The sequence below is a fragment of the Lathyrus oleraceus genome, chromosome 2, assembly GCF_024323335.1.
Source record: "Lathyrus oleraceus cultivar Zhongwan6 chromosome 2, CAAS_Psat_ZW6_1.0, whole genome shotgun sequence".
Classification (NCBI taxonomy): domain Eukaryota; kingdom Viridiplantae; phylum Streptophyta; class Magnoliopsida; order Fabales; family Fabaceae; genus Lathyrus; species Lathyrus oleraceus.
In genome coordinates this window covers 251,395,222-251,410,613 of record NC_066580.1, presented here as the reverse complement: position 1 = coordinate 251,410,613, position 15,392 = coordinate 251,395,222, and positions in this window count along the sequence as shown.

The following is a 15,392-nucleotide window of genomic DNA, read 5'->3' as shown; positions in this document are numbered from 1 at the left end:
GTATTGTATGGAAACTTGGACTTTTTTTCCTTTCTTTGGAAGATGTCTTGGTTCAAGGATCCATGTTTGTGAATAGATGGTTGAGTATTCTCCAAAGAATGACTTAATCAATTGAAAAAGAAAACTCCACTAACATCCAATTAACGTTGACTAACAGTAACTATTATTAACTTTGCTTTACTTTCAAGTCATTTACCATTGACTGCCATTTTCATATCATTTAACTTGTTTATGTTTATGCCATTTTCACTTTGCTCATTTGAGCCATATATTGTGATTGTATATATTTACTTGTGTATTTTGTTTGTCTTTATGGTCTTAGGAACTTAAGATACCTAATAAACAACAAAAAAACCTTAAAAAATGTTTGGTGGACTGTTGAGCTTGATCTGAACTTTTGGACTTAGGATTAGGCAACATTCCATATGCAAAAGGACTTGGCCAATGCCAACATTTCTGACACCAAGCATTTTGATTTGAGCTTTCATCTGATGCAAGTATTGGGATCCACTTGAATTCATCTGCTACATGGTCTTGATACAACTATTATTTTGATCTTGTGTCTAAAGTTTTATTCTGAGTTAATCAAGGAGTATTTCATTTGATACATTAGAAGACAAAGAAGCCTGCTAGCTATGAATTTCTTGCTTGGATATGGCTATCTTTATTTGATGCCTTGATCTTCATATTGTTAATTTCTTATGGATATGTTCTTGATTCAAAGTCCAAAGGGAAAGTGGGTTTTCTATATGACATTCTTGTCTGTTGGATTGCATCCCATTGGTCAGATCTATTTCAACTCTTAACTTTTAATTTTATGCTTAGGATTAGTCTCTTTATTTCCTCCCACTTCTTAAATTTCAAAATTTCGTCCCCTTTTCAAAAACTTTCTTTGCTTGTGATTTCAAACTAAGACCTTATTTCAAATAGAAACTTTGGCCTTATGCCATTGAATTTACAAACTCTTTTCTCAAATCAAACTTGCAAATGAACTTAACCATATTTGACTTAAAATTTCAAAAGACAAAAAGAACTAACACCCATTCATACTTTTGGGCCCTTTGTGCCTCTTTTAACTTAAATTTTAATTAAAAGTAACCCACTCATTTTGAAATTGATACCATGAACTACGAGGTTTTGATTTCTCATTTTTATGTTGGTATGTAGGCACAAGTCCAAAGGTCTTGTAAAACACAAAAATATAATCAATAAATTGTTTTCTCATCCCCACACTTTATTTTTCTCAAACATCATTTTATACCAAAAACACATACACACAATAAGAAGGGCTCCCTAGGAGTACCTAAGACACTTTGGGTGCTAACACCTTCCCTCTGTGTAACCAACCCACTTACCTGTAATCTCTGGCATTTTATTAGTTTAGATATGAAAACTTCTTATCTTTGGGTTTTTTCGTACTTTTCCCTTTTCCTTTGGAGACAATAAAAGCGCGATGGTGACTCTGGTTTTATTCACTTTAAGCTTATCCATAGCTTGATGGTCATGAATTTACCGCTACAGACTCGCTGAGAAAAAGAGGTGTATTCGTTACCAGCTACAGGGTAAGAATAACCTACTGAGGAGGGAGATCAAATAGGATTTACAACTACTGGGTACTGGTTAGAAGACCAAAGAGAGAGTATCCGTCACCTGATTAAAGTGAACATACCAAGGATAAAGTTAAAGGAAGAATATCCGTCATCGATTAGGATGAACATATCAAGGATAGAACACCTGGGAAAGAAGAAAGAATATCCGTTACCGGTTAGGGTAAACATATCAAGGATAGACTTCCGGGGAGAAATAGGAATTATATCTACCAGTTACTGGATAAAATACCAAAAATGAGAGAAAATCTGTCACCGATCAAAGTGAACATATTAAGGATAGACTCAACAGGGGAAAATATGAATGACGACTACCTGCTACTAGGTAGAATACCAAAAAGGAGAGAAAATCCTTCATCGGTTAGGATAAACATATCAAGGATAGACTCTCTGGGGAATAAAATAGGGATTACAACTACCTTTCAATGGGTAGAAAACCAAAAAGGAAGAATATCCATCATCGGTTAGGATGAACATATCAAGGATAAACTCATTGGGGAAACGTGAAAACGAATCCACTGGGGAAAACAAAAGAAATAGATTAATTTTCACCAGGTATTTGGAAAAACCAATGTACTTAATCATTGAGAAGAATATTACCAGTTACTAGGTAATAGACTCTCAGGGGACCAAAATACCTATCTAGGTAATAACTAGAAAGAAACGATCAAACAAAGACTCAACCCAATGAGAATATAACTCAAGGGGAGTGGTTCCATCCAAATAATTAACTAGGGAGGAAACTGAATCATCCACGAGAAAATAACTCAGTAGGGAATGGGAAAGGTTAAACTCTTTCTGCCTAAGGGGATGACACTCTACAACTGAAGGAGGACAGTCACACCAAATTTGCATGGGTAAATACTATTATCAAAGCAGGGGATCAGAAGAAAAAATCAAATGCGATAAAATGCATATCGATATATCTGATGTTGTGTTTTATGCATGAGTATGCATGCGTATGATTGTGATTATGCTGACAAAACAATACAAAGGATATAAATAACAAAGATTTGAATCGCTGCAACACGGCTAATCTTAACAAGATGGAAAAACCAACTGGAGAAAATGCAAGGGATGAAAATAAATCATCTAGCTCCGAATAAATCAACTATGGCTGGGAAAGACATGGGAAACACGCTTTCAATCAATCACGACAAACTCTACGGGGAAAGAGCACTACTGAAGGATGATCAACCAAACATGCCGAGGATAACAGGGATCTGCTGAGGATCCAAATTGTCAACACTGCGGGGAATTTTAGGTCAACACTACATCAAATGGGAGACAACCTTGCAGGGGACAAAAATCAAATACTTCTCAGAATCCAATACTGTCGGGAACGAGGGATCTTCTATCAGAAGAGGAACTCAACCGCGGAATACTGCAGATAAAATTCTGAGTGAGGAAAAATGAGCCAAATGCTGGGCATGCTGAGATCAAAACCGTGACATTCCTCAATAGTCATCGAATTCTTGTTGGAATTTGCAAAATAAACCAATTCCAAGGCAATGATAAACAATCAAATGCAAAATGGAATCCAAATAAAGGTTCCGGATTTCCAGGGTCCAATCACAAATCACTAATAGGGGGATACAAAACATGTGCACCACAGCTGGGGAATATGGATTTTCAAAGGGGACCAATCATTGGCTCAATTGGAGATGAGACCCACCAACTCTACAGGGGAGAGGAGATTAATCAGGGATAAAATCATCGACCAAGTCGTGGGTAAATGCTGAACTGTTGGGGAGGAAAAGAGTTACCAAACCAATTGCTTAGGGAAGACCGACAATGCTTTACACTTCAAGACTTACCTGTTCTCAGATGGTTGTTGATATTCCTTGCTGAAATCGATTATTCTCAAAGTGAATGTTTTTATTATTTTAGGAAAAAAATTTATCCATTAATTTATTTCAAAATTATCATCATAAAAATTCAATTTTATTTAGCAGAAGGAAGTAAGAATAGAACTAATTAGATACAAGCTCAACTTTATTTAATAGAATGGTAGTCCGTAAATGACGAGATTCCATAGATCTTTACAAAGTTTGAAAATGGTAACTTACATGGAAAAGGGCTACATTGAATATAATGATCACTACTCTCCTTACCAACTTCAACATCCATTGTGCTTGTCTTTGGTTGAAAATGATGAATAAGAACCAAATGACTTGCTCAAAACCGACCGGATGCAGTTACTTGCCATAATCCTTAATTTTTGTCTAGATTTCCCCAAGGTGGAGTACTCAATCTACTGGGATAAATTTTCTATTTTATGACTCTAATTTTTTCCTGGATCACCCTTTCGGGATTTCAATCCACGGAGACACTCATTTTTGCCTAAGCCGGCCATTCAGGTTTTCAACTTAGCGATCTATTCTTTTCTTTTTAGGCGAAGTATTTCTTGACTGCATCAGCGCTCACAAGACGCGTGAACTCTTCACCATCCATAGTTGTAAGAATTAATGCACCGCCTGAAAAGGCTCCCTTAACAACACACGGGCCTTCATAATTAGGAGTCCATTTTCCCCTAGCATCAGGTTTGAAAGATAAAATCTTCTTGAGCACGAGGTCACCTTCTCTAAAAACAAGAGGCTTGACCTTCTTATCAAATGATTTCTTCATTCTCTACTGATACAACTGACTATGACACATGGTAATCAATCTTTTCTCTTCAATTAGATTCAGCTGGTCATATCTGGTCTGACACCATTCAGCTTCTATCAACTTGGCTTCCATTAGCGCACGCAGTAACGGGATCTCAAACTCTACTAGGAGCATAACTTTCATGCCATAAACAAGAGAGAAAGGGGTTTCCCCTATTGAAGTATGGATGTGTATACGATACCCATGCAAATAAAATGGGAGCATAGCATGCCAGTCTTTATATGTCACAACCATCTTCTGTATGATCTTCTTAATGTTCTTGTTCGCAACTTTAACAACCCCATTCATCTTAGGTCTATAAGGAGAAGAATTATGATGTGCAATGTTGAAGTCTTTGCAAAGAGATTCCACCATATTATTGTTCAAGTTCGATCCATTATCAGTAATGGTCTTGCTTGGCACACCATAAGGACATGTAATCTGATTCTTGATAAACCTTACAACAACTTTCTTGGTCACATTTGCATACGATGCCGCTTCAACCCACTTTGTGAAGTAATCAATAGCCACCAGAATGAAGCGATGTTCGTTCGAAGATTTGGGATCAATCATACAAATCATATTAATTCCCCACATGGAGAAGTGCCATGGAGAGGAAATGACATTCAACAGTGTCGAAGGAACATGAATCTTATCTGTATAAATTTGACACTTGTGACATTTCTTCACAAACTTGCAACGGTCAGATTCCATTGTCAGCCAATATCAGTCTGCTCTCAACATCTTCTTTGCTATAGCATGTCCATTGAAATGGGTACCAAAGGAGCCTTCATGGACTTCAGTCATCAATAAGGCTGCTTCGTGTCTATCCACGCATATGAGCAAAACCATATTGAAGTTTCTCTTGTAAAGCACATCACCATTCAGGTAGAAGTTGCCAGCTAATCTCCTCAAAGTCTTCTTATCTTTCAAAGATGCCCCAGGAGGGTAAATATGACTTTGGAGGAAACACTTGATATCAAAATACTAAGGTTTTTCATCTTTGACTTCTTCTACAACAAACACATGAGCTGGCCTATCAAGACGCATCACAGTCAATTTGGGAACTTCATTCCAAAATTTCACCATAATCATTGAAGCCAACGTTGCAAGAGCATCTGTCATCCAGTTTTCATCTCGAGATATATGATGAAACTCAACCTTTGTAAAGAAAGTTGAAATACTCCTCGCGTAATCTCTATATGGTATTAAACCGGGTTGATTCGTCTCCCATTCACCCTTGACCTGATTCACAACCAAAGCTAAATCTCCATAGACGTTAAGATATTTAATTCTGAGATCAATGGCCTCTTCAAACCCCATATTGCAAGCTTCATACTAAGCCATATTGTTTATACACTTGAAAGTCAATCTAGCTGTAAACGGAAAATGAGTGCCTTGAGGAGTAATAATCACTGCCCCAATGCCATTACCATACAAATTAATAGCTCAATCAAATACCATGCCCCAACGGGAACCAGGTTCTGGCCCTTCTTCAAGCAATGGTTCGTCACAATCTTTCATCTTCAAGTACAAAATCTCTTCATAAGGAAAATCATACTGTATTGACTGATAATCTTCAATCGGTTGGTGAGCCAGATGGTCAGCCAAGACACTACCCTTGATAGTTTTCTGATATCGATATTCAATATCATACTCAAATAACAACATCTACCAACGGGCAATCTTCCCAATTAAAGCAGGCTTCTCAAAAATGTACTTGATTGGGTCCATTTTGGATATCAACCAAGTAGTATAATTCAACATATACTGGCGCAGACGCTTATCATCCCAAGCCAATACACATCATGTTTTATCAAGCATAGAATACTGAGTCTCGCAGCCGGTGAACTTCTTACTGAGGTAGTAAATTGCATATTCTTTCTTTCCATATTCATCTTGCTGACCAAGAACACAACCCATAATTTCATCAAGCACAGTCAAGTACATGATCAACGGTCTTCCTTCAACAGGTGGAGACAGAATTGGATGTTCAAGCAGATACTTTTTGATACTATCAAAAGCTTTCTAGAAATCTTTGGTCCAATCACAAGACTGATCTTTCCGAAGAAGCTTGAATATAGGCACACATGTGGAAGTCATATGCGATATAAATCTTGAGATATAGTTCAAGCGGCCGAGTAAAACTCTGACTTGCTTCTTAGTTTTGGGCGCAGGCATTTCTTGTATTGCTTTGACCTTGGCAGTATCAAATTCAATACCCTTCTCACTAACAATGAAACCCAACAACTTACTAGAACAAACACCAAAAGTGCACTTATTGGGATTCAAATGGAGTTTATATTTCCTCAAATGCTGGAATAATTTTAACAAATGCTTAACATGTTCTTCTTCATCGCTTGATTTAGCAATCATATCATCAACATAAACTTCAATCTCTTTATGCATCATATCATGAAAAAAAGTTGTCATAGCTCTCTGGCACGTTGCACCAACATTCTTTAGACTGAAAGGTATCACTCTTCAATAGAATGTTCCCTAGGGTGTAATGAATATGGTCTTCTCCATATCTTCAGGTGTCATCTTAATCTGATTATAACCGGAAAATCCATCCATAAATGAAAAGACTTTAAATTTAGTCGTATTCTCTACCCACATATCAATGTGTGGCAGAGGAAAATCATCTTTCGGACTGGCTTTATTCAAATCTCTATAATCAATACACATGCGGACTTTTCCATCTCTCTTCGAAATAGGAACAATATTGGCCACCCATTGCGGATACTCGGAGGTTACAAGAAAACCATCATCAATCTGCTTATGCACTTCCTCTTTGATCTTTACAGCAATATCAGGATGAGTTCTTCTCAACTTCTGCTTGACCGGCGGGCATTCTGGCTTCAACGGCAATCTATGCTCCACAGTCTCAGAATCCAATCCAGGCATGTCTTAATAGGACCAAGAAAACACATCAGAATACTCTTGAAGAAGATCAATCAACCCCTTTTTAGCTTCTGGACACAGTTGAGACCAAATCTTAACTTCCTTCACATTATCCTCGGAACCCAAGTTGACTAATTCAATTCGCTCTTCAAACGACTGGATGGCTCTTTCCTCATGCTCAAGTAAACATGATAACTCATCAGATACTTCTTCATCATCAATCTCTTCCTCGGCTTCAAACACAGGGAAATCAAAGTTTGGAGAGGGAGTAGGATCGTTGTATTCAATGGGTTTGAGAATCAACCTGCATAATGATTTGATATTTTGATTTTAGAGAAGTGGAGTGCAGACAAATATTATGCAAATGGAAATATTTTTTTTTGTGATTACCATTTTCAGAAAAAGCAAAAAGTAAAATAAAAAATCATAGATGTTGATGAATAAAATTCTATTTCATTGATGATAATAATAAAAATGCCCAACAATGTTCACTTCTCCCTTAGTCATAGGAGAAGGATTTTTCTTAAAAAGAATAAAAACAAACTACTTAGAACAGTGAATGACAACAGGAACATCAACAACGATCCAATTGTTGCAATTCTGGCCATGCGTCACAAAGTTGGCGCAAGCTTCGTCTTCATCACCATTGTCTTCAATAATGGAAGTTGAGTGTTGATCATTCCCATGAATGAACCATCCACTGCAAAAAGTTGGTTCCATAACTTTGACTTTGGCGATGAATGGCCCTGGTTGAAATCCTAGCCCGACTCTGTTCTTGTTCTCGGCGATCTCCACAACACGCCCCCAGTTGTCAATATTGCCAGCCTGAATAGCCTCTTGTGCATCTTTCAAAGAAGACATGGGTGCCCCAGTTTTCTTCAATTCATCAATAATAGATAAGGCTTGGAACGATGTTCCAACCTCCTCCTCAACATCAACATACATGAAAGATGACAAATGGCTCACCAGTAATTCCTTCTCTCCACCAACAACGACAATCTTGCTGTTCTTCACAAATTTCAGCTTCTGGTGAAGAGTAGACGTCATTGCTCTAGCTTCATGAATCCATGGCCTTCCTAACAAGCAATAGTAGGTCGGGTGGATATCCATTACCTGGAAAGTAATTTGGAAGTCACTCGGACATATCTTCACTAGAAGGTCTACTTCTCCAATGATAGTTTTACGAGAACCGTCAAACGCTTTGACAGTTACGCCGCTATACCTCATCGGGGCACCTTGATAAGAGAGTCTTGACAAAGTTGATTTTGGTAACACATTAAATGATGACCCAGTGTCAACAAACACATTGGACAAAGTGTCCTCCTTGCAATTAATAGAAATATGGAGTGCCAAATTGTGATTCCTGCCCTCCTCGGGAAGCTCTTCATATTAAAAAAAATTAAATTGTTACAAGAAGTAATGTTGACAACCATGTGGTCAAACTGATCCACAATAACATATTGTTAAACATATGCTTGTTCCAACACTTTCTGCAATGCCTCTCTGTGTCCTTCGGAATTCAATAGCAGTGATAACATGGAGATCTTTGATGGAGTCTGGAGCAGCTGCTCTACAACATTGAATTTGCTTCTCTTAATTAACCTTAACACATTATCATCATCGTTAGTCTTCAATTTGCTGGATTCACCAGACTGACACATTGGAGCACTAACCGGATTCGCTATAGGAATCTCTGCCTTCTTACTTACTTAAACATCTTCCATAACCCTCGAAAACACTGGACTAAACACACGACCACTACGGGTCACCTTTGCTATATCTGAAATATTCACCACTGAGTCTGCGACTAGTAGAGGAACCTATTGACCATCTTCAATCATAGTGGCATTGTATTTGATATGGCACAACTTTATCCGATGCATAAGGGACAGGACCTGCTAACCGTATGACCAACGTTGATACCGATCTATTGACATTATTGTTGTTACTGCTATCAAATTAAATGACTACCCACTCAGGGGTTTTAAACACCGGTACAAATGACATTCACATCATCTCCCATATCCCTTGAATGCTGAATTTGGATTACATTCTCATCCATCAACTTCTGGATATCTCTCTTGACAATCATGCACCCACGGGGGTTCACACTACAAATGACATAACCATCATGGTCATGTTCACAGTCACTGATTAAACACAAAGTCTTATGCATCTTCACCAGAGATATTCAGATACGTATCACATCAAAAACTCGAAAATTCCCTGGACAACCATCCACCATGTTGACATAAGTGTTACCATGAGCCGGTAACGAACTGGCTTTTACATTTGGCGCTCCATCCTCAAAGGACACCATACCACTCTTTACCATCTTCTGAACTTCGTACTTTAGAGGATATTAATCCTCTATATCATGACCAGGGGTTCCCTGGTGAAAAGCACAATGAAGATCAGGCTTGAACCACCATAGTAGTGGCTCAGGAATTTATGGAGGATTTCTTGGCTGAATGATATTTTTGAGGACCAATGATGGGTATAACTTTGCATAATTCATAGAAATAGGGTCAAAGGAGACCTTCTTCCTCTCAAAGTTTTTTTGGTGATTATTGTTGTTGTTGTAGTTGGTTCTTTGTTACGGTTGTTATTGATGTTGTTGTTGTTGTTGAATTTGAATAGATTTATTATTAGAGTTGTTGGAAAAAATCAGAATTACTGAAGAAACTTGGTATTGATGTTGACGGGGTTTAGAACTCTTCCTTACATGAGACCTCCTCTGCCTCCCCACTGACACTGAATTAACTTCTCCTTCCTTCCTCTTAGAGAAACTACCACCATACTTATTGCTAGCTAACGCCTCTTCTTTGAACAAACTTCCTTCACGGGCTCCTTCTTCTAGCCTTATCCCCATGTTTACCATTTCGGTAAAATCATTGGGGACACTCGCAATCCTACGTTCATAATAAAACGAACTCAGCATCTTCAAGAAGATCTTCGTTATTTCTTTCTCTTCAAGAGGTGAACTTATTTGAGCATCCAATTCTCTCCATCTCTGGGCATATTCTTTGAATGTCTCCTTATCCTTCTGAGACATAGACCTCAATTGGTCTCTATCAGGTGCCATATCCACATTGTACTTATACTGCTTGACAAAGGCCTCACCTATGTCATTGAAAGTACGAACGCTTGCACTGTCCAAACCCATGTACCACCTTAAGGTAGCTCCACTTAAACTATCTTGGAAATAGTGAATCAGCAGCTGATCATTATCAGTCTGAGTAGACATTTTTTTGGCATACATAATAAGATGGCTTAGCGGGCAAGTATTCCCTTTGTACTTTTCAAAGTCCGGGACCTTGAATTTCACCGTGATCTTAACATTGGGGACCAAGCAGAGTTCAACAACACTCTTCCCAAACAAGTCTTTCCCTCTCAGAGTCTTCAACTCTTTATGTAGCTCGAGGAATTAATCTTTCATTTCATCCATCTTCTCGTATACATTTGGACCTTCAGACGACTCAAAATGGTAGATAGTATCCTCAACACGAGGAAGAGTGTGAACAACTAGAGGTGGCACTGACATGATTGGGCTAGATGCCGGCAGAGAAAAAAATGTGGGTGACCCTTTTGACATGAAATTTGGTGGCATTCCCCAAGCGAACCCAACAGGCATATAAGGAACAGATTGACTGGCAGCGACAATTGGAATAGTTGAAGAAGCAACCTCAGAAATGACAGTCCTCTGAGGAGGAGGAGTTGTAGGAGTTGGTGATGACTGATTCTGGAAAGCGATGACAGACTCCATCAGTGCCGTAAGTCTGGCGATCTCGTCCTTCAGCTCTCAGTTCTCTTGCTCTAGATGCACAAAAAAAGAATTGATAAGACATTTGGCAGAAGAAACCTGTTACGCAAATTATGCATGAAATGCAATGTTTTTGTTTGTTTTTAATTTTAAGGAACATATGAAGTCCTATTTGAAAATATATGTATTCAAGTAATAACAATTTGATTCACCATAAAATCTCTTTTTATTCATAAAATTTGGAAAGATTACACTGAGTACAATTTTAGAAACCAAAGTACAAATACAAGAGAAAAGGAAACTATCATCCTAAGGACCCCTTAGCAACTGTACTAGATGACTTGGCTATGGGTGCATGCTTCCTTCGGATGCGTCGAATATCGGACTCAAAGGATGTCTTCATATGAGCCTTCTCAAGAACTAACTGATCAACAATCTTCTTCCAAGCACCGGAAGTCTAGGGCATACTAGAAGAAGGTAAACCCTCTGACTCTCTCTGTCTCTTCACTGCACGGTCTTCAAGAATCTCAATAAGCACATCCTTGTCTTTCGACTCAAGCTGCAACTCTTAATGCTTTCGGCTCAAAGCATGGAACCGCTCCTCCCACATATATTTTTCTTGCTTCATATTGGTGAGTGTGTCTTCCAACTCCTCTATATCTTGGTTAACGAGAGTTGATGGCTCAGCCATAACCATAGACATAGGTCTTTCACAAGCATACGACATCTTCAACTCCAAAGCTTTCTTCTTTACCCAAATAATGTAAGCTTCCAAAGCTACATAGTTGCATGGACCAAGCTCGGATCTTCCTTTCTTATGCACATTATGCCAAGTGTGTATCATCCTTTTCTTCAAGTCTTGGGGATCTTTACCCTCTTGATAAAACATACCTTCTAACTGAGTGTTACTAGGTTTATCTCTCAAGGGGAACCCAAGTTAATGACGGGCCAAAGCAGGATTGTATTTGATTCCTCCTTTTGTACCAATGAGAGCCACATTAGAGAACTCACCACAACTATCAATAATATCTAAGCTACTCAATGCAGAATCATACCAAACAATATCATCATTAGTGAGAGACATAAGTTTCTGAGACCACCGTAGACATGGCTTGTTCTCCAAAAAAGCAGGCGTCGGAGGCAAGTGGGAAATAAACCACTTGTACAAAAGAGGAACGCAACACAAAATAGTCCCACCACCTTTATAATTCTTTAAATGCAAAGAGAAATACATATCACCTAATAGAGTAGGAAGATGATTCCTAATCAAGAAGATTCTAATGGCGTTAACATCAACAAAACCGTCAATGTTAGGGAACAAGGCTAAAACCATAGATGAGCAATACGAAGATGGCTTCAAAATCACCCATGCCACCGACTTGAGCAAAAACAATAGCTCTACCAATAAGGAACTCAGAAGTCAACCCAAGAGTACCTCCTTTCTTCACCAAATGAACATCAATCTCAAATTTCTTCAGATGAAGAGCTTCAACTATGATATGAGATCTGGGAATCTCCTCCAATCCACTAAAAGGTACCTTGTTAGATACGGGTATACCCAAGAGATGGGCATACTCTTCCAATATAGGCACAAGCTGATAATCGGGAAAAGTGAAGCACCAATAGAGAGGGTCATATAACTGAACCAAAACACTCAAAAGTCCTTCAACCGCATCGGTAGATAGTACAAATAAGAGCTTCCCATGACGTTGCTTGAAATCCAACGGATCTAATACAAAGGATGACAACTTCCTTAGCTCTTTCAAATAAGGACATTTAAAATCGTACTTCTTAGTGTTCCTTCGTCCATAATCCATGGTCTGAAAATATTTGCAAACAAGACCTCAGTTTCCTTTAAATTTATTTTCTATGATGGATGTCATGATGCGCATGTATGCATGAATGTAACAATCACATACAAGGGATTATACACAAGGAAAACACAAATAAAGGTAAAGGGATGGATCAAGTCATCATCAAGATCAATCATCCATTTTGGTGGATTATGGTTTTCACCTTATCAACACCCAAGTGTAAGAGAATGGCGATCCAAAACGTAACGAAATTTAAAGTTTTCTCCTTTAGTGATCCTTACGAATGGCCATGATCAATGATAGAATATGTTGGTTCTGTGTGTTGGCATCAATTTTGGTAAAACTTAGAGTTATAACAAGTTGTCACGTGTGTTGTCTTGACATGTGATATTAGCTTCCTGTAGGATGTTTAAATATGGTTGTGCAGGATTTAGCTAAGATGTCAGACCCGATGTTAAGACATGTGTATACAGAACATTCAATATGAATGTTATGCATCTTAAGATTGCGCTTTTCATGCAAATCTGTGTGTGATTATGTGAAGATTGAATGCGCTATTCAAGGAGTAATTTTATTTAAAACCAGATTGTTCTATTTTCAAATAAGGGATGATTAGTTGTTGTTACTTAGAAGATACGCAAGGAAAATAGAATTAGGGCTTTATGTTGCCCAGGCCCATTCAAAAGCTTCTATATAAAGGCCATGTAAAACCTGGTTTAAAACACACAAGAAACAAACGAAAGAGTGAGAGAGTTTTAGGGTTTTAGTCTTGTGTGAGCTTGGGCATTGTGAGCCATTCATTCATCTTAGTGATGTTTGAATTGGACTGACTTTTGTGTTTTAATTTGTCCACTCTAAGCTTTGAAGCACGAGTGTTTGTTTACTTGGTTGAGACTTTTAAGCAAGACCTAGTATGTGTCCTTGAAGAGTGTCTTCTTTCTTTTGTATTTGTTTTTATATCACTCCTGTGATTGAGGGGGAGTGAGTAGGGTGTCATATCTAAGAGTTCTTAGATAAAAGTCACACGGGTAGATATTAGGTGAAAAGACTGGAACTTGAAGTTGTTTACTGAGAGTCTTTGAACTAATTTTGTTTAGTGGATTTCCTTCTGTCGCAAACTAAATGCGAAACGAAATAACCGGCGAAAAAAGAAATGACAGAAGAGTCACCACCGTGCGTTATTTATCCCAAAGGAGGGAAAGGAAACGCTCGAAGTAAACCTGGAAAAAGGAAAGGAAAAGACAAAGTCCCGCAACCAAATCTTGGGTTCGAGAGTCGATTATGCGAAGGGAAGGTATTAGCACCCCTACGCATCCGTAGTACTCTACGGGATCCACTCTTGTTGTTCTTGTCTAAAGGGTGTGGGTTTATCTAATGTACTATTTACTAAAAGAGGGGTCAAAAGAAAATGACTCGCACGGATGTCGCATCCACTGCATACGTATCTCATCTGAATATGAGAATCAGAGTCTTCGTAACTCGACTACCTGTGGGTTAAAGAGGAGTGTGCCCGCTAAGACATCGCGTCTTATGCCTACGTATCTCATCTGGAATGAGAATCAGAGCAAGCCGTAGTTCGGCTAACTACGGGTTAAGGTTTGTATTCTTTAGGTGAATGACGTTACTACGCAATCTACCGGATGCTCAACCTTTGGAGACTTACTCGCTTGTAGTAGAAGGAGTTAACGTGTTCTTAGGAGAACAAAAATTAATAAGTTTGTTTGTGTTTTAGGAATGCTCATGCAAAAAGGAAGTCCTAGACGAAGGAACCGTGCTACCTTAACTGACATGCAAACGAGAGACTATACGAAGCCTAGCAATCCTATGGGGAGACGATCACACCATACAAAACAAACATGCATAAAGTAAACACGCCAGCAAAGGGGCTCAAACATACCTGGGTAGGGCTTTAGTCAAGAGGGGTCATATCAACCTCGACAAACAAGCCATGGAAGGGTAGTCAAATGGGCTCTTAACCACTAACATTGAACGCCAGGGTGAGCATATCAAGGGGTAATGAGGATAAGACCTCATAGCTCTTAACCCTGGACAGGGTGAGCTCATGACAAAAAGTGGGGATTCAGAAAGGTGGAACCCTCTCCACTGACTGACCGGACAAAAGATCTCGGGCTTTTGTTCTGAAGCATCAACACGTAGTGCGAGCTTAAAGAACGACACACAGAATAACAGGGGATTGATTACTGATCTCTTTTATCCGTCAATTGCCTCTTCGCAGAGGTCTTTAACACTGATGCCTCTTCTCGGAGGTCTTTGGGCACAAAAGTAAACAAACAAAAGAAAACATTGCCTCCTATTGAGGTTTTCCAGCCAAGAAAGCGATAAAATGCGGGAAAGATTAAGGGATCAAGAGATCTACCCCACGGATAAAGATCCGAAGTAACAGCAACTAAAGAAATAAGAAACCCAAAGATCTCTCGAGCTGGCACCATCAAAGAAAGCAAGTCAGTACAAGTAATCGGAATAAATCTACAAGTGGTATCCCACAAATAAAGTGGAATACCAAGCAAGCTATCTCCTTAAGGATCATGTGAGCCCTCACAAAAAAACTCAACAAACGGGTTAGAATAATGAGATGCAATCAAGAATTGCACCAACAAGAGAAACATAACAACAAAGCGTCAGGTAAACAATGCA